Raw genomic sequence first — 18,550 nt, forward strand, 5'->3', positions numbered from 1 at the left:
TGGAAACGAGGAGGCAGTCAGACAGACTCCCGCATGTGCCCAACCGGGATCCACCGGGCACGCCCACCAGGGGTGATGCTCTGCCCATCTTGGGGCATCGCTCTTTCCACAACCAGAACCATTCCAGCACCTGAGGCAGAGGCCACAGAGCCATCCTCAGTGCCCGGGCAAACGCTGCTCCAATGGAGCCTTGGCTGCAGGAGGGGAAGAGAGAGACAGAAAAGGGGAGGCGGAGAGGTGGAGAAGAAGATGGGTGCTTTTTCTATGTGCCCTGGCCAGGAATCAAATTTGAAATTCCCGCACGCCAGGCTGACGCTCTACCACTGAGCCAACCGGCCAGGGCCGACTCTATTCTTTAAATTGATCAAATTCACAAATGTTAGAATCGTACTTGACTCCTATCTTTCTCTCCTTCTACAAATGGATTCAACAAGGGCAAAGTAAATGTGAAATTAATCTGTTATATAATGGTACATTGGAAAAAATTAACTGGAACTACAACCTTCAATTTCTTTGTTACATATGGAAATAATAAAAATAATAATAAGAAGAATGAAAATAAGCTCATAATGTTGATGAGATAGTAAAGGAGGCAAACTATACAAGATTCTATCTTGTTAGCAAATATTGGCTATTCTAAAAAATATCAGTTCTACATTCTGTCATTTATTTTGATGTTTTCTCTTGGAAATACCCACCTCAAACATGATCAGTTTAAAGTTATTAAGTTCAGCTAATAGAAAAACATATCTTTTCGCATTCCTGTGGGAAGAAATATCATATTTCCTCATGTGTAAGACACACGCTTTCAAAAAACTTGGGAGTCAAAACACTGGGTGTGTCTTACACAGTGTTTGTAGATTTTTATACTTGCATTTCCCGATTTTTCACGCAGATAAGCAGTTGTAGGAATTTTATGATGAATAAAACTTGACTTCAATAACTACAAAATACAATGTTTTTCAAATTTGGGGTCCAAATTTAAGGTGCATCTTATACATGGGAGTGTCTCTATATGGGGAAATATGGTACATCCCTAGGGCAAAGACCACTACTAAAACGTTTGATTCTAAGAGTATATGTCAAACCATCTTATTTGTGACATTTCTTATCATTCTAGGGCCTCTTTAATCCTCCCATTCTACCTTATACTCAAGTGAATGAAGAGAAGATCACTCCTCTAGCCTGTGTCTGGTTTTTGCAGTCCAAGACTTCAGCTATTTGATGAGTTCCTTCAGACATTATGACCACCTCAGTTTCTAAGAACAAGTAGAAATGAGGCACAGTCAGCGAGCTGGGAAATCTCAGCAGACCCTCCTACTTGCTTCGCCCTTCCTGGGAAATGAATTAATGGAGTCTTCTATTAATGTATTCACTCATGCTTGACACTCATTTTATTAATATCATTAGCAGATTTCCGGTGATGCACATACCAGTCTCATTTAATGTTTATTCAATAGTAAACTGTTTTCTTTTTTCTCTTCTATCTATGAGGTAAAGAAGTCCTAGGTTGAGGGAATTCGTCTCTAGTTTTTCCTCAGCAGGCTGACCAAGTTTCAGTCACAAGTAGAAATACAAAATAAAACAATGGTATCGTCAGTGCTAACACGTGCTAGTCAGGTTCAGTCTCTGGTACCCTCATTTGTGCAAAAGGGCTCTGGGCAATAACCTCACCACACTAGACTTTGGAACTCCCATCCCTTTGTGGAGCCTGGGTGTTAATGAGCTGACTGGAGGCAGGTGTGGCCTACAGTAAGTAGTTCATCCCAAACCACTCTCCCTTGGACCTTATCCGCAGGACAGTGCTTATTACTACTTTTGAAAACAACATTAATTCCTAGAAATGCTGATGACAGCTTTGAACATTCTACTCAGAAAAAGTACCTATTGTCTTCCAAGTCAAATTTGCGCATGCAAATTTAGGGTAGTTCTGAAAGCCCTGGGCCTCTTTTCTCCAGTAATCATGAAAATGAAGTACATTCCCCAACACTGTATAATATTCACCTGGTAGATACTCAGGGAATACTGACGGGATAAAACCAAGTCCTACTTGCAGAAATGAATGATGCCTGTAATTAGAAGACAAAGTATTTTTTTTTCTTGTTTTCCTTTGAGAATTGAGTTTCCAAAAGAAAAGTATCCTCAGCTCTCCTTGAATTTCCATTTACCTTCACTGTGCTTCTGTCAAGAGCACTCTCTGCATACACACTATGCTATAAGGGAGGGGATAAAAAGTAGATAAGAAAGTCAACTCTGGAGTCAGACTGCCTGGGTTTCAAAAAACGCTGTGCCTCAGTTCCTCATTAAGACAAAAAATATTGAGCATCTATTTGCTTCCTGTGACAATTAAACAAGGTAATAATATACCAACTTTATTTAATAATTGGCATAGTATATGCTAATATATGTTAGCAATACTGACTATAACAAGAGCATCTATATTTAAAAGATGTTATTGAAGGATTCATCTGACAGAAGACAGCTGTTGGAAAAGTTAACAAGTACTGATATTTATACTGGTATATGAAAACTAAATTTTGTAAATCAAAATGTCAGGAACATGTACAGATCTCATTTAGGCGAGGCAATTACAATGAAGGGGATAGAAGAGAAACAGAAACCGGTATCTTGAGTCACGCAGGTGGAAGAAATCAAACGTGGCCAGAGGAGCACTCCCCACTTTTAGTTTCAGCACATGGAGAGAAAATGTAGAGCTTTAATAGACAACACACCAGTTGCTTTCCCTTTGAAATAGAGCACACTTTCTACTGAAGTGTTCATAAACTTACACTTGATGAATGGGGTAAGAAATGAATCTTGATGCTGAATTTGCAATTGATGTGGGAATTCAAATAATGTCACTTTGGAGTGACAGGAGAACAACACTCCTATCGACACTTACTCTGCTATTCTTCCTCCTCCTCTTCCCTAATAGTGAAGATTTATGATTTGAGACAATATAATCACTATAAAATTAAGTCAGAGAAAGAAAAATGTCATATTATTTTACTTATATGTGAAATCTAAAAAACTCATCAAACAAACAAAAAACCCAGCAACAAACAAACAAACACCCCCAGCAATCATAGACAGAGAACAGACTGATGTTGTCCAGAGGAGAGAGGTGTGGGCCACGGGTGACAAAGGTCAAGCGATTAAGAAGTATAAAGTGGCAGTTAATAAACAGACACAAGGATGTAAAGTACAGTATAGGAAAGAGTCAATGATATTGCAATAACTGCAGGGATGGGCAAAAGTAGGTTTACAGCTATAAAGTAAATAATACAATAATTAATTAATAGTAATGCAAGAATAAACTCTGCGTTTCATGTACTCAGAACTATAAACCTCCTTTATAGTCCATGCCTGTCTGTATGCTGCCGGGTAGGTCTTGAAAATATCAGGGGATCGTTCTGTCAAGTGTAGGATTGTGTAACCACTAAGCTGGACACCTGAAATCCACTGAATATTGAAAGTAAACTGTGATTAAAAAATAAAATATAATCATTGTATATTTGAATAGCGATTATTCTTTTTTTAATATAATTGTACTGAAGGGGAAAACACCTGGTGCTTCTGCTGACTCTCTGTGAACTGCTTGAAAATGCATTTGCTGCGTTTATGGAGTTCCAGGCATTTATTTTGCTGTTTAGCTAGGAAGCCAGAAAGCAAACCTATTTATTCTACTTCATTACCATTTCAGACCTCAAAAGGGATGTGCTAACTTACTGTTCTTTTGCAGAATGTCCTATGGGATCAAACCTACAAATCCTGCTCACCAAGGACAGGGATAACTGTTCACAGCCAAAGTAGACAGGGTGACTGATTACAGGGGAATTCGATTTTGTACTTCTTTCTTCTGCTTCTATAAGCTCAGTCTTTTGCACTGACCATCTAGAAAAGGGAATCATTCATTCTGTTTGTGAGTTTGACCTGAAGAAAAAACTTCAATAACCTCTATTTCATGTATAACTGTAGAATAGCAGATGACTTTTCTCATAAATGTTGGCAGCATCCACAAAGTCACAATTCTATGGTACTGCCATTATGACTTCCAGAAACTACTTTCAGATGAATGCATCTGACCCTGATTCCTACCTTAACTTCTTTGCTCACCTTGTTTCCTATACTCAGAATTCTTTTCCTCTACATAAATTGATCCAAATTCTATTTCTGGATCGACACTTATTAAAGTGCCTTCTCTCTCACAAAGCATGCTGGGTCCACTCTAATTTGAAATTATGTCTCTTTCCTTTCTATAGCATTGATGGTAATAATTATCTTGTGTTTCTGACTTGCTAACTGGGCCACATCACATGTGGCCATTGCATGTGCAAGCAGGTATGCTGGGTTTTCCAAATGAGGTTGTCAGTTCTTCCAGGACAGAATCCGGTCTTACACTCTGTGTGTACACCAAAGAAAACAAGTCCTTTATCTTCTATGCTCCAGAACAGAATTTCCCTGAACATCCTGCAAAGGTTTCTTCCCTATTTTATTCACTTATTGCTCCATTTACTAAATAAATAAACCTGCTTATCTATATGGCTTGATCAAGTACTTTGCTAGTTGCTCAGTGCATGTAGCTGAACAAGAATTAGACCCTGTTTTCAAGTTTCTTTTAATTATATGGGAAACATAAATCAAATATTACCAAGAAGTTTGCTATTACCTGGGGAGCAGAAAGCATGAAAGATGCTGGAAGCACATCAGAGGAGCAGCTGCAGCAATCTGGGATTAACAGAGAATGCTTCCCTAGAAACTGAGACCAAAACCAAGCCTTGATGAATAAATAAGGATTAAATTATGGGAAGAAAGGATAGGGAACAAGAGAGATCTTCCAGGAAGGAACAGCGTGTGCAAAGCTACAGAGATAGAAGCAGATGCCTTGTTTCCATTACTGTCTTTAGCCTATACTGTCAGGGAGCAGCATGAGTATCTCAAGGTCTGAGCAGTGCCTACTAAATGCTGTTTCTGTCAAATGTTAAAATGTAGCACAATATCCGACCATGTGATCTTTGAGGACAAGGAATCTGATTTCTCTATGTGTTCTCAGGACCAACATAATGTCTGAACTCAAAAGACCATTTATTATTGTGAACTTTTATTCATTTTTCCTTATGTAAATATCCTAGAAACCGCCAAAAAGATTAACCCATTTTCAAACTTTTTGGAAAATAAATGCTCACATGGAGATCTTGAAATTATATGAGTTCTAACTGTCTTTTTCAAATTAGGATATTTCTGATACTAAGTCATTTTGGGAGGCAGCTACACTGGTCTTAGTTCAGGGTCCACTGGTGGCCCCAGAATGTCCTTGTCAGGGAGGCTTTAGAGTGGCATTCTGCAGAGACACGGAGATGAAGAACCAGGAGAAAGAAAAGCTGTGAAGGTGCATTAATACCGAGCACATTCTTAGGCTCCATTTCTTTGGCAAATAAATTTTTACAATTTTGGCTTATAATAAATAGCTTTTTCATAAGACTTTACTTTAAAAGCCAGTAATTTAGAAGAAAATCATTAAGAAGCATAATAGCATAAAAAAGTTACTTTTCTCCAAAACATTTCAACTTTTAAAATTAACATAATACATCAATTATACTTAAATGTACCAAACTTTCAAACAAAAATGGTCTGAGTAAAGGTGAGTTTTTATTTTTTTAAATTGCAGTCATATTAAAGATTGCTTTAAGGCCCTGGCTGGTTGGCTCACTTGGAAATTGTGGGCCCAGCATGTAGATGTCCATTTCAATTCCCAGTCGGGGCACTCAGGAGATGTGGCCATCTGCTCCTCCACCCCTCCTCCTCCTTTCCCTCTCTCCCTCCTTTTCTCCCCCCACTCCCAGAGCCATAACTGGGTTGATTCAAGGGAGTAGTCCAAGGCTTAGAGGATGGTTCCCTGGCCTCCGCCCCAGGCACTAAAAATAGCTCAGTTGCCACCCAATGAGCAATGCCCCAGATGAGCAGAGCATCTCTCCACAGGGGCCTTGTATGGAAAATAAAGGTAAGCGCATACAGGAGTCTGTCTCTGTCTCTCCTCGGCTCTAACTTCATTAAAAAAAAGATGACAAGATTCTTTTCAAAATAATACTATTCATAATGTTAGCACTCATATTTTTGTTGCCAATCTATAAACTTAGCTGCATTAGCATGGCCTTCACATCTATACACATGCAACTTTTAGAGTGATATAAACTGTTTTCTACTATGAACAATCCTTAGCGCTTATATACACTGGCTGTGATTATGGTGCTAGGTTTTAAATTATTAAACATTGGAAAAAAAGAGAAGCAAGAAAATGGGACTCAGCAGCACTGTGAGAGCATGCTTCGTATGCAAAAATCATTTAATGTCGGGGTCTTAGAGAGATAATTTGATCAATTAATTTGGCTTTTCTCCTAGGCAAGTATTTCTGCCTCTCCAATCATTTCTTACGTTCCAAAGTACATGTTCTTAATGTGAGCAGTGGCACAAGCCATGTATCTCCACAGCTTTAGTACAACCACCCTATTCTGAGGACATAAGGGAAATGATCTAGATCAACACTGCCTCAATAGGGTGAGTCACAAGTCACTGGCACATCAACATGTTTTAACCAATTCTAAAGGAATCTATACATTTTCTTTCTTTCTTAAGATAGCAGGACTTCTTGAATTCCTAAAATGGACCTAGCCACAGGAATTAGCACCTCCAACAAATAGGACAAACACATAACCTCCCAAAAGTTACCTAAATACACCCCTATGGTTTTACAACCCACATTGAAAGATTGCGGGTCACTGCAGTGATGACCAATAAGCAGGTGACTCTATGGGGGCACACAGAGCACTCCACCCCCCTTACCTTCCGACAAGAGGGCCTTCTCGAGAAAGGCCCTGACACCAAGAAAGTGAGGACTCTTGAAGATGAACAAAAGAACATCCACATGAAACAGTGCTTTAGAAAAGTGCACAGGGTACAATACGAGAAATATGTCAACGTACGTTTTTTCTAATTTGGACATGCCAGAAAGTGTATCTGCAGGTAGATGGATCTTCTAATTCAATGGTTCACCTTCCCAAGAGCATCCTGGTTGAAAAACAGGCAAGAAAGGACAAGAAATTAAGGGGTGGATAATGAGTGTTTCTAGTTTTCAAAAAGAATAATCTTGAAACATGCAGATAGAGAAACAATTACATGCAAAATGTTTCCATCAATACATATTGGTGACGGAGAGACAGACAGATGTAGGGACAGTCAGAGATGAGAAGCATCGATTCTTCCTGGTGACAGCTTAGTTGTTCACTGATTGCTTTCTCATATGTGCCTTGACCGGGGGTGGGGCTACAGCAGAGCGAGTGACCTTCTTCAGCTGCAGAGGCTGACTGGTAAGGCACCCTCAACAGCTCTACTGCCCTCTGGTTTCCACTTGGACCCCAATGCGCAGCCCTGAAAAAAGGAGCAGGAGAGTAAGATCACAGCAATGATTCCACTCGCTGTCTCCTTTCAGGTAACCTGTGTGTCTCTTGATCAAAGGTCTTTGCTCCTATCAGAAGAACATCTAGAAATGTGCACGGTCTGTACTGATTCCTTCCCATGACACCTTCAGGGCTTGGTTAGGGAGACAGAGGGGTTCATACAGTTTGTGATCGTTCAAATGCACCAAGTTCCGAAATTTCTTTCTGGCCACCTAAGTAGCAGTGGATAAAAAGGCATAATAAACAAACAAACAACCAACACCACGGAAAATAGCGCCTTCTCTCTGATAAGCTCCCCGAGGTCAGTGGAAAAGAGGATACAAGATGCAGCACCTGGGAACAAAGGGGACACTTTCGTGCTGAAGGATCCCAGCAAGAGAAGAGATAAATTTATGATCCAGACAACTACCACAGAAACATCTATCTACTCTGAGCAGGGAGTTTCCCAGAATCCAAGAGAAAATTTCTTACATAACAGTCTCCAGTACTTAACTGGGACTTCTCATGGCAGTGAACCTGTGAACACTGATCCAAAGAAAAAAAGCATTCAGTATAATTTTACTCTTCTGCACAAATCGGAATGCCTTACTGCCTTCATTAACTCAGTCTTTTATTGTGATGCATTTCTGTTTACTCACCTTCAATGGCCTAATATTTACACTCATCACAACAAATTCAGCTTCTTTCCATTCACACCTGCCATAATTCCATACAGCAGAGATTCCCAAACTCACATGAAAAGTAACTGTCCTCTGGAGTGATTCCTGGCGAAAATCCAGGAGCATTACCAATTCTTCATCACTTCCCAATGTGAGAATGACTCTATTTGTCCAAACCAAGGGTTTTTTGAACAGGCACCTGAACCACGAGGCACTATAATAGGATGGTTAAGAACATCTGACGTCAGTATCAACAGGCAGAGTGGCTCCAGCCTTGAATTTGGCCGTTACTGGCTGTGTGACTCTTAACAAGTTAGGAACCCTCAAAAAATCTGCAGTTCCATCACAAGTAAATAAGACAACTTGTATACGAAGACACTCATATCCACCCTCCAGCATTACTAGATTGGATATACAAAACACAATACAGGCAAAGTGGGCAGAGAAGCTGGGTACAGAGTGAAAGCTCAACACATTCTAAGGGTTATCATCTACTGGAGACTCCTAGAAAGAACAGCTGAGTCGAGTGAAATCCAGGGCCCCATCCTACCTCTCAATGCCACTTTGCTATTGTCAGGATTCCACTGTGAACTGTCCGAGGAGATTCTGTTTGGAGAGAGGTTTTCACTATGTCAAAGAAAGAAAGGTAAACATCAGTACTTCGAGAAAATAATAACGACATTTCTTAGAGCATTTATCACATGCTGGGCAATCTTCTGAGCACTTTCAGTGCATTCATTAACTATGACAATAACAAACTAGGATGGTAATACTTTCTACACCACAGAAGAGCAGCAGGTGGCACAGAGAATCTAGGAACTAAATCCAGTTGACCCAGCTGCTACTCTGAAGAGTCAGGATTGGAAGCAGGGTACTAGCACCAGAGACCAACTCTTTGCCCCTCCTAGACCCTGCCTTGCAGAGTAGGAGACGTCATTCTCCATTGGCCCCAAAACATCTCTTTCTCCCTAACAGTTGAAAAGAACAATTCCATCCTTCAGTGCATTGTTTAAAATAGACCGCAGAATCACTATAAAAGACAGGAAAAGAGTCTGACCTGTGGTGGCACAGTGGATAAAGCGTTGACCTGGAACACTGAGGTCACCGGTTCAAAACCCTGGACTTGCCTGGTCAAGGCATATATGGGAGTTGATGCTTCCTGCTCCTCCTCTCCCTCTCTCTCTCTCACTCATTCTAACTCTGTCTCCTCTCTAAAATGAATAAAAAAAAATTAGACCTGAAAAGATACCAATCCAATAACAACTCATCTAACACAACGACAATCCATTTAAAACATGAGGGACTCTTTGGTCAGTACGAAGGGTAGATAAATGGTGATGGAAGGAGACTTGACTTGGGGTGGTAAACACACAGAACACTGTCCAGATGATGTGCTGTGGCGTTGTGAACCCGAAACCTCATATCATAATGCTGTTAACCACCCCAGTCACTCAATAAAATAAGAAAAAAGAAATCACAACACAGCAAAGGACAAAGGCTATGAGCTTTGAAATCTATCGTTTCAGTCATGACCGTGTCACTTGTCATCTTGGATATCTTGGGGAAGTGACTGTCTTCCCTGAACCTTTTCCCTTCTTGACAGTGAACCCATTGCACCTTCTTCATGTATGTCTTTCCTCACAAAAGAAAGGAAAGTATGATTGAGCAAAGAAGAAAACTTCAAAACAACTCTCAAATTAAGACAAAAAAGTCCTTCTCCACATTAATATGTATCTTTCACTTGGCCACGTGTATCTGAAACCGTTTCTATTCAGGGCAAGGTTACTCAGCGATACTGCTTGTATTCTAGACCAGATAATTCTCTCTTCCTCTGAGCTGTCATTTGAGTTTAGTACGTTTAGAAATATCTCAGGTCTCCACCCATCTGATGTCAGAAGCAAATTCTGTTCCCCTTCCTCCCGTCCCTCGCTAAGATGGAACATTTCAAACATCTACCGGCATGGCATCACCTAATGCCGTGATAGCGAACCTATGACACGCATGTCAGCACCCAGAGGAGTAGGCATATTTGATGACATGTGTCTGTATACTAGAGAAATATGGGGCCACATGCCCAGTGGGATGATTCATCCTCAGCTTCTGCACTCCCAGGAGCAGTAGCCAGGATAAAATATTTACTGTAGTGTAGATTCTGTGCGGGAGGTCTATAGGCCAAAACATAAGAACACCGGCACAAAGTGTCTAGTTTTGGGACTTACGGTTAGGCCATTTTTCTCGAAGTGACATACCACCCAATCTATGCTTGGTTTTTTGGTGATTTTTGACACACCAAGCTCAAAAGTTTGCTCATCAGTGACCTAATCCTTCCCTAAACCGCTGGTTTAGAAAATCCCTCCCTAAGAAGACAAATCTGCTTTCCTACTATTGAAAAAAATAAAAAAATAAAAAAAAATCTTGCAAAATTCTGCTTCTCTTGCCTTTCTTGCAGTGAAGCCCAGACATGAAACCCTGTCTCCTCTAATCCCATGCACCAATCCCGAGTACCGAATCATGCTTCAGTCGTGCAAAAACCAGTTAGTGCCCACAGTCTACTATGCAGACTGCCATTAGGGTGACACCATGGAAAGTTATATCATATACCAAAGACGGCGCACCACTGACCAGAGATACTGGTGCAGCAGCGCACACTGGGTGTCGAGAACAAAACGGCTCTTCAGTGTCATTTGGGCTACATTGCCTTTCATCTTGCCCGACCTTTCACGATGTCTAATGGAAAGCGAATGTACATCTTTGTTAAAATAGCCTTGGATACATGAGGACTGAAAAATAAGCTACGTTAACCCAGCACAAGAATATCCCAAAAAGTTTAAAAACGTGATGTTAAAGAAAGGAATTTTCCAAACTAAGCACTCAATTGACAAAAATCAGAAATAATTTTGGATGTGAAGAGGGTCAGTTACTGCTGCCTGCACCCCAAGTCTGGCTCCTGAGTGAGATTGGGGCCACCATGATATCACGTGTCACCACCCTTGCAGCCAGGGTCCTAGATTGATGACTGCCTTACCCTCTCGTTAAAATGCATTTGCTTCCAAGGTTTCTTCATTGTAGCGATGACCCCCAAGCAGCTGAATCATGGGAGAACCCTGAGAAACCTCCTTCCCCAACCCCGGGTCAAGAGAGCCTCCTTGAGAAAGGCCCTGATACCAGGAAGGGGAGGACACTGAGCAGACCCCACTGTACCATACTGCAGGAGCCATTGCAGAGCAGCAGACCCGCTCACCATGTGTGCCCCACTGTCTGCCACCAGGGTGCGCTGCAAGCCTACCTGCGGGTGGGGGAGGGGTCTATAGCCCTGGAAGCTCCTGGCCTCCCTGTGCCTTTGTTCTAATTCTAGAACTCCCCCCAACTGCCCTGACGACCAGCCTAGTGACACATTTGTCTCCCAGATCTCCCTGTACCCTTCGCCTTCTCCCACGTCTCCCTGGTACTCTTGGCGGTACTTACTCTTTGCATACTTACTCTTCGTGCTCTTCGTATCTCTGTGGACTGAGCAGCCTCGTCTTCCTCTCCCTCCACCGAGAGGTAGGCTGCAGCCCCGCTCCCCATTCGGGGGGTGGGGGGCCAGAATTGGGCCACCACTTTCCCCAGACCCTCCTCATACTGGGCCCTTGGGTTTCCACAAACATCACCCAGATCACACCGTCTCCTGACCAGGAGGTCAGCACCCAGGTCACCGGGACTGGCGGTGTTCGGCGGGGCTCAGGAACCCACCATGAACTGGATGAAAGCGCTAGCAGGAAGGAGGAGGGCTCCATCCCTTTCCTCGGGCACAGCCCTGCAACACCTGCCCACTGCCGAGGAAAGTCCTCTAGCTAGCGTGGACACCGGTCCGTTTCTGTCGTCATTCCTGTCCTCCGGTAGGACTCTGCTACTCGATGGCCACGTGCAACTCAAGAGAGGCCTGCAGAGGCAGGAGCGGCATCTTTTCCTGTTCAATGATCTCTTGGTTGTGGCCAAAATTAAACGTCACAACCAGTTGAAGATGAAAACCAGTATCAAATTAAGTGACATGTGGACAGCCAGCTGTGTAGACGAAGTGGAAGAAGGCAATTCCAACGCCATGAGGTCCTTTGTCCTGGGCTGGCCCACGGTGAACTTTGAAGCCACTTTCAGTTCCCCACAAAAGAGGGACGAATGGCTCTCTACCCTTCAGAGACACATCCGCCTCGAGAAGGAGAAGGACTATCCCAAGAGCATTCCCCTCAGAATCTTCACCAAGGACGTGGGGAACTGTGCCTATTATACAACTATAAAAGTCAGCAATTCAGACACGGCCAACCAAGTCATCCACATGGCACTGGCAAGGCTCCGGGTGACTGACCCTGACAGAGCCTACCAGTTATGGGTCAGTTCCGGCCCAGAAGTGTCACCATACCCACTTGCTGGACACGAAATCCCTTATAAAATCCAAATGAGCCATCTTCAAGACACGGCTCTGCTGACACGGGGCTCAGAGGACTCCGCCTGCACTTCCAGCCTGCCAGAGCTCTTCCTCACGGAGCAGCTGCCCGGGCGGACGCAGTGCTGCTTCACCCTGCAGCCCCACCATCCAGCTGAGGCCCAGCAGACAAGCGTTTCCGGGCGGAAGCCATGGATGAGAAATGGCTTGTCTCCTTTGAGAACCTGGTCCCTCAGAAACAAATCGAGGGCTTCCAGACCAGTGGGAAGGAAAACAGAATCTCTGTCAGAGACCCCAGAGCCTCCTCACCAGGCTTCTGGTGTCCCAGAATCCAACTCCCTGCAGGACAGTCAGAAAGACTTGCCCACAGAATCAACCCAAGGGCATCCTACCATTCGGATGTCCCGGTTACAGGTTGCAGAACAACTTCGAGATATGCTTACAACCCAGTTACAGGCGACCAAACAAGTAGGAGCTGTGCAGGCAGCCCTGGGGATGGCGACAGAGACCCTCAACGCTGTCCAGACAGCCCAGGAACAGGCTGCGGACGAGCTTGGGCCTGTGCGCGTGGCCCTGACAGCCGCACAGGAAGGACTGGGGGATGTGCACAGAGCCCTGTCAGAGGCCACGAAAGGGCTGCAGGTGCTACAGACCGCCATGTTCACAGCCAGGAAAGAACTCAGAGCTGTGAACACAGCCCAGGATGGCGTGAAGGAAGCACTTGGTGCTCTGAAGGAGGTGCATTTACAATCCCAGAAGGAGCTTGAATCTCTCCACAGAGCTCACATGACAACCAGGAAAGGGCTCAGGGCTGTGATCACTGCCCAGAGTGTGGCAAAGAGCAAGCTGGGACATGCACAGGCCTCCCAACTGAAAACAACAGAAGGCCTTTTCGCTATAGATACAGCCCTGGCAGCGGCAAAGGAACATCTAGATGCTGTGCAGACAGCCCGACTGGGGCCACAGGAAGATCTGGAAGCTCTGCACACAGCCCTGTTTGCCGCAGCTGAAGCCCTGGACGATGTGCAAACCACCCAGTTCCAGTCAACTGAGGAACTTTTAGTTGCAGAGGCAGCCCAGGATGAGATGTCTGAGGGCCTGGGGGCGTTACACACAGCTCTGTTCGCCACAGACGATGGCCTCTCTGCAGCAGAGACAGCCCAGGCTACAGCAAGGGAAGAGCTCCTGGCCATGAACACGGCCCAGCTTGCTGCCATGGAGGGCCTTGGGGCGATGCAGGGATCCCACCTGGAGGGAACAGAGGCTGTTGTATGTCTGCAGACGGCCCTGTTTGCAATCCTGGATACCCTAGGACCTGTGCACACAGACCAGTTTGCTGCCACCAAAGGACTGGGAGCTGTGTGCACTGCCCAGTCTAAAGCCCGGGAAGAACTGACGGCTCTGCACAAGGTCCACCTGCATCTGCAGCCAAATGAATGGCCTGTGGTGGGAAAGATTGCCCAGCAGCACAGGTCTAATCTGAGGCAAGAAACAGAGAAACACGCGAGCTCAACACTTGGCTTCGTGGAAGACACACCAGATCTTCCTAGTACATCTCACCGGGATGGTCGGGGAAAGGAGCAGTGCCCTCCTTGTCCCCTGCCTTGTGCGTGATCCTGCCGCAGCTCTTTGGTTGTGGGTGATGTGTCAGCCCAGACTCACGGCCCACAGTCCTTAGTGATTGATGCAGGGGCCAAATACACAACCAAAGACATTTCACCACCAGAATCTGATGATTACAAGACTAGAAACTGGGCTAAAAATGACATCAAGACAATCATCATCATGACCCTTTCCAATGAAAGACCTGGGATAGGAAGCATAAAGGTAAACACTGCTCCTACTTAGGACAACAAAGTCATTCTCTTCATTGAGACCATTAGGCAAAACTTGAAGATGACATGGCCTGTGCATGTCCCAGCTTGCTCTTTGCCACACTCTGGGCAGTGATCACAGCCCTGAGCCCTTTCCTGGTTGTCATGTGAGCTCTGTGGAGAGATTCAAGCTCCTTCTGGGATTGTAAATGCACCTCCTTCAGAGCACCAAGCGCTTCCTTCACGCCATCCTGGGCTGTGTTCACAACTCTGAGTTCTTTCCTGGCTGTGAACATGGCGGTCTGTACACCTGCATCACCTTGGTGACTGGGAGGCCCGTTCCTTTTCAGATCATGGGCGTGGTCCCATTGCGTGATGCTTCCAATACCCTCAGAGCACTAGAAAGAGCAGCTTCTGTGGAGAAAACAGACATTATGTCAGATTCATCTCCAGAGAGAGCCAGGGGGTGGTGACTAAAGAACATGGACTGTGCGGAGAGCTGTAATTGCAGTGAAACCATCCATAGTCCTTGGGACGCTTGTCATCAATAGGCAAGAATAATGCCGGTCATCAAAAAGAAGAAAAGCATTCCCGGGACTGAAGGGAATCCTGTGAGATGTTTCCCCGAGTCCACACCAGTGGCCTTTTCTCTGATCTCTCACAGTCACATGCCCTCACAGGATCACTGCCCAAAACCGCCCAGTGATGTCACTGGACTGCAAAACCAGACTGATTCAAGACCCACGAGTGTCACGGTACTGGTTTCGGGCTTCTCTATTGGAATCGTATTTGTATTAGTAGTGCGTTGCTCTGCAGAGGCTCCAGAAAAGACAGCTGTGATGAGAGATAAAATATAATACTGACTAATCTGACTTTCCTTTCGAAGGTGACCTAAAAGCATCAGTTACCTGAGTCTGGAGAAAGACAGTGAAAACTCTCTTGTATGACAGGAATGCTCCTGTCAACATGTCTGTGATCAGAGCCTGGCTGCTCTCTGCTGAAAGGTTTCTAAGCTGTCCTGCATCTTAGGGCAGTGAGCCACAAAACAGGACTGCTGAGTCCTCCTTTTGCTGAGGATCATTTGGAAGCTGTGAAATTGAGAGGATGCCAGTGGATCAATATTTCCAGAATGGAAGACTGAGCAATGTGGCTGTCAGGCCTTTTTCCTAGCCAGTCACTGGGATCTGGGTTTCCTTACCTCCACAGTCTTGACATCATATTGCCGCAGTTGATTCACCTTGACATCTAGTTGATAGCCCATTCGTTTATTTCTCTGCCAGTGGCTTATTTCATATCCATGGACCTTTCTCTCCTCTCTTGCCTTAAAGGTGGCACTGGCACATCTCCTGGACTATCCCCTGGGATGAGTAGGCCTTGCCATCAGAATGAAGGCATAGAGTCAGGAATGGTTATTTGCCTTCCTCCCGGGAACTTACACCAAGTTGATCAGAACCTACTGGGTCTCTTTGGTTCACCATCAGAATGCTCTTTCAACCACAAATCCACCCTGTTTTGAATCCTCTTCTAGAGCTCCAGGAAACTTACATGTGAAATGATCTTTCCCTGTTTTCTTCAATGTTGCACATCTCAGTTACAGAGAAAAAGCTCTTGTGTTCTGCAGGATACAAATTGGTCCATTATTAGCAAGAATCATCTGCACTCTGCACAGTTCTTTTGGATACTCTAATATACTGAAGGTTAATACTTTGTTACTATTGCTGTTAAGCAGTGATTTTCAACATTTTTCTTCCCATGGAACCCAAAGGAACAACTAGAATTCTACAGCACAACAAGAATGATTCTCTTTTCAACCTATCTGACAAGAGACAGAGATCATTTTAATTGAGCTATAAAAATATGTCATCAGCAACCCCTTTTGATTACAAAGTGACTTTTAAACAATTCTCTATGAAAATAATTTCTTCAAGATAGTTTGCAGTTATTTAAAATAACTTTTGTTCATTATTTTTCTCTACCTGAGCTGCATCTACTATTTCATGAGAGAGCTGAGCTCGACTTGTTTTAGAGCCACTTTTGTCAGAGGTCAAATTTTGGACATGGATTCTCTTACACTTTTGCAAGATTTGCAGCCATGATACAGCTTGGCTCTTGTATTATTCATTGGGAAGTTCGAATTCCACAAATAGGATGTGGAGAAAGGAAGCAGTGCTAATTTTTTTTTAATATGAAGAAATTTGATTTTAAATGTTAACCAAAATGAGGTAGTATTTGTCGTTGGTTTATTCTTCTTTTAGAGAGAGAGAGAGAGAGAGAGAGAGAGAGAGAGAGAGAGAGAGAAAAGCATATACTCATTGCTTCACTGAGGTATCTATACACTGCTTCTCATATGTGCCCTGACTGGAGCTCAAACCGGGGACTTTGGGTGACAAGCTGATACCAGTGGGTTTGAGCTCTGACTGGGTAATGAACTGGCTCCTTAGGGTGGACAGGTCTTCCTAACATACCATCAAGGCCACCAGCTTCATTTCAAGGTTGTTGGCTTAAACCCAAAGTCACAAAATCAATCTTGAGTCAGGGTGCATATGAGAAGTAATCAATGGGGTGCCAGGCTAATGTGAAACAATGAGGAGATGTTTCTCTCTCTTTCTATCTCTCTCTTTCTCCACCAACAAAAACACTTTCCTACTCTCTCTGAAAAATATATAACACAACATAAAATAGTATCTTTTCTTTACAAATACCCTAAATGCTAGAAGTTGAGCTTTAACATTGACATCGCTTGGCTCATGCAGTTGAAGAGCAGACAGATCTACTTCTTCAATGCAGTGCATCCCTTAGAACTCAACGTCTTGGGACGATTCTTGAAAAAGTGGACTATGTTGTTTCCTATTTGACATTTTAATATTTGAAACCTCATTTTTTTATTCTTTGCCAAACAAACATGATTTCTATGACTTTGCAGCATCCTGGTGAAATCACAATTTTGAAAGATGTCAGCTTGTTTTTAGCAATAATTCAGATGATTGCATACCTCGCTTTGTGCGTTTTCCAAGAGTATCACAATTTAGTCCATCTTGTTGTTTGAGTAGCTTTGTACAGTACAAGTGTCTTAAATGTTCAGCTTGCATTTTGCACAAGTGAGAATGTTTTACTAACCAGTGTCTTTTTAGTTCACTGGGTACCATCACTTGTTCTGCTCCTTTTCGCCACAAACTTAGCATTCGGGACAAGATGGATTTTCTTCATTGATATAAATGTAAATGACAACTCATCCTCTTTGAGATGACCAGTAGTTTTTCCTTTAGTTTTAGAAGAACTAGTGCAAATGAGGCTACTAGACGAGGTGTCCACGGCTGATGTGCTGGGTGGAGCGCCATTCGATGCACTTGCATCTCGTTCTTCACCATCTTCTGATTTTCATGAGTTTTGGTTGGATGCTTGTCCATGTTAAATGGATTGCTATTGCTGAAAGAGAAGGAAAAAAGAACAAGAAAACAGCGGTCATTCTGACCAGTTAAACATATACGGGCAGTACTTGAAATTATTAGTGTGGGAACACACTTGTTGGAAGTTCCAAACTAAACCACTGACATGAAATGCATCTCACACAGCTGAGACTGCTTCACCTTCCGTTACTTTCTATGTGTACAAACGGGAGACTCTGGGTGAGCAGTGAGTCTCAGCACTGCCCACTGCTACAACAATGTTTTGAAACTCTCGCCTCCACTCTTAGGATGTGCTGCTGGGAAAAGGAAACATGGTGCCCAAGGACACTGGAGCTCCAGGATGAGTGTAAGGAGGGGGAGGGAAGGGGTAGAAGCGAAACTGTCTCCAGCCTACACCGGGCACTGAAACCTTTGCCTCCAAAGGCGCTGAAAGCTTTGCCTCTATAGGCCATGAAAGGTGGCTTGCAGGCCCTGTGCCATGCTCTGCAGGGCCCTGTAAGGCGGGCACAGTGACACTGGGACTCAGGCATGTGGCCCAGGATCCAGGTGGACCAGCTGCTTGGCTCTCATAAGGACCTTGACAAATGTCTGGCCCTAACCTGTTCTTGCAGCCTTTCCAACAATTTTGTATGTAACTAATAGCCTATATTAAATTCTTCTCTGCTTAAAGTACTTAGTTATTTTTGATTTTTGGCATTTGAACTTACAGATTCACCTATATATTAATATAATATGACTCTAACTATATATGTAAATATAAAGTTGTTGGGTATATATAAATATCTATATGCACATG

General features: G+C 43.7%; 1 pseudogene; it reads left to right on the forward strand.

Annotated features, from left to right (window-relative positions):
• The first annotated feature begins 11,846 nt into the window (after window positions 1-11,846).
• LOC136392175 (rho GTPase-activating protein 20-like) overlaps window positions 11,847-18,550 on the forward strand; it is a 70,602-nt pseudogene continuing 63,898 nt past the window's right edge.

The sequence above is a fragment of the Saccopteryx leptura genome, chromosome 1, assembly GCF_036850995.1.
Source record: "Saccopteryx leptura isolate mSacLep1 chromosome 1, mSacLep1_pri_phased_curated, whole genome shotgun sequence".
Taxonomy (NCBI): domain Eukaryota; kingdom Metazoa; phylum Chordata; class Mammalia; order Chiroptera; family Emballonuridae; genus Saccopteryx; species Saccopteryx leptura.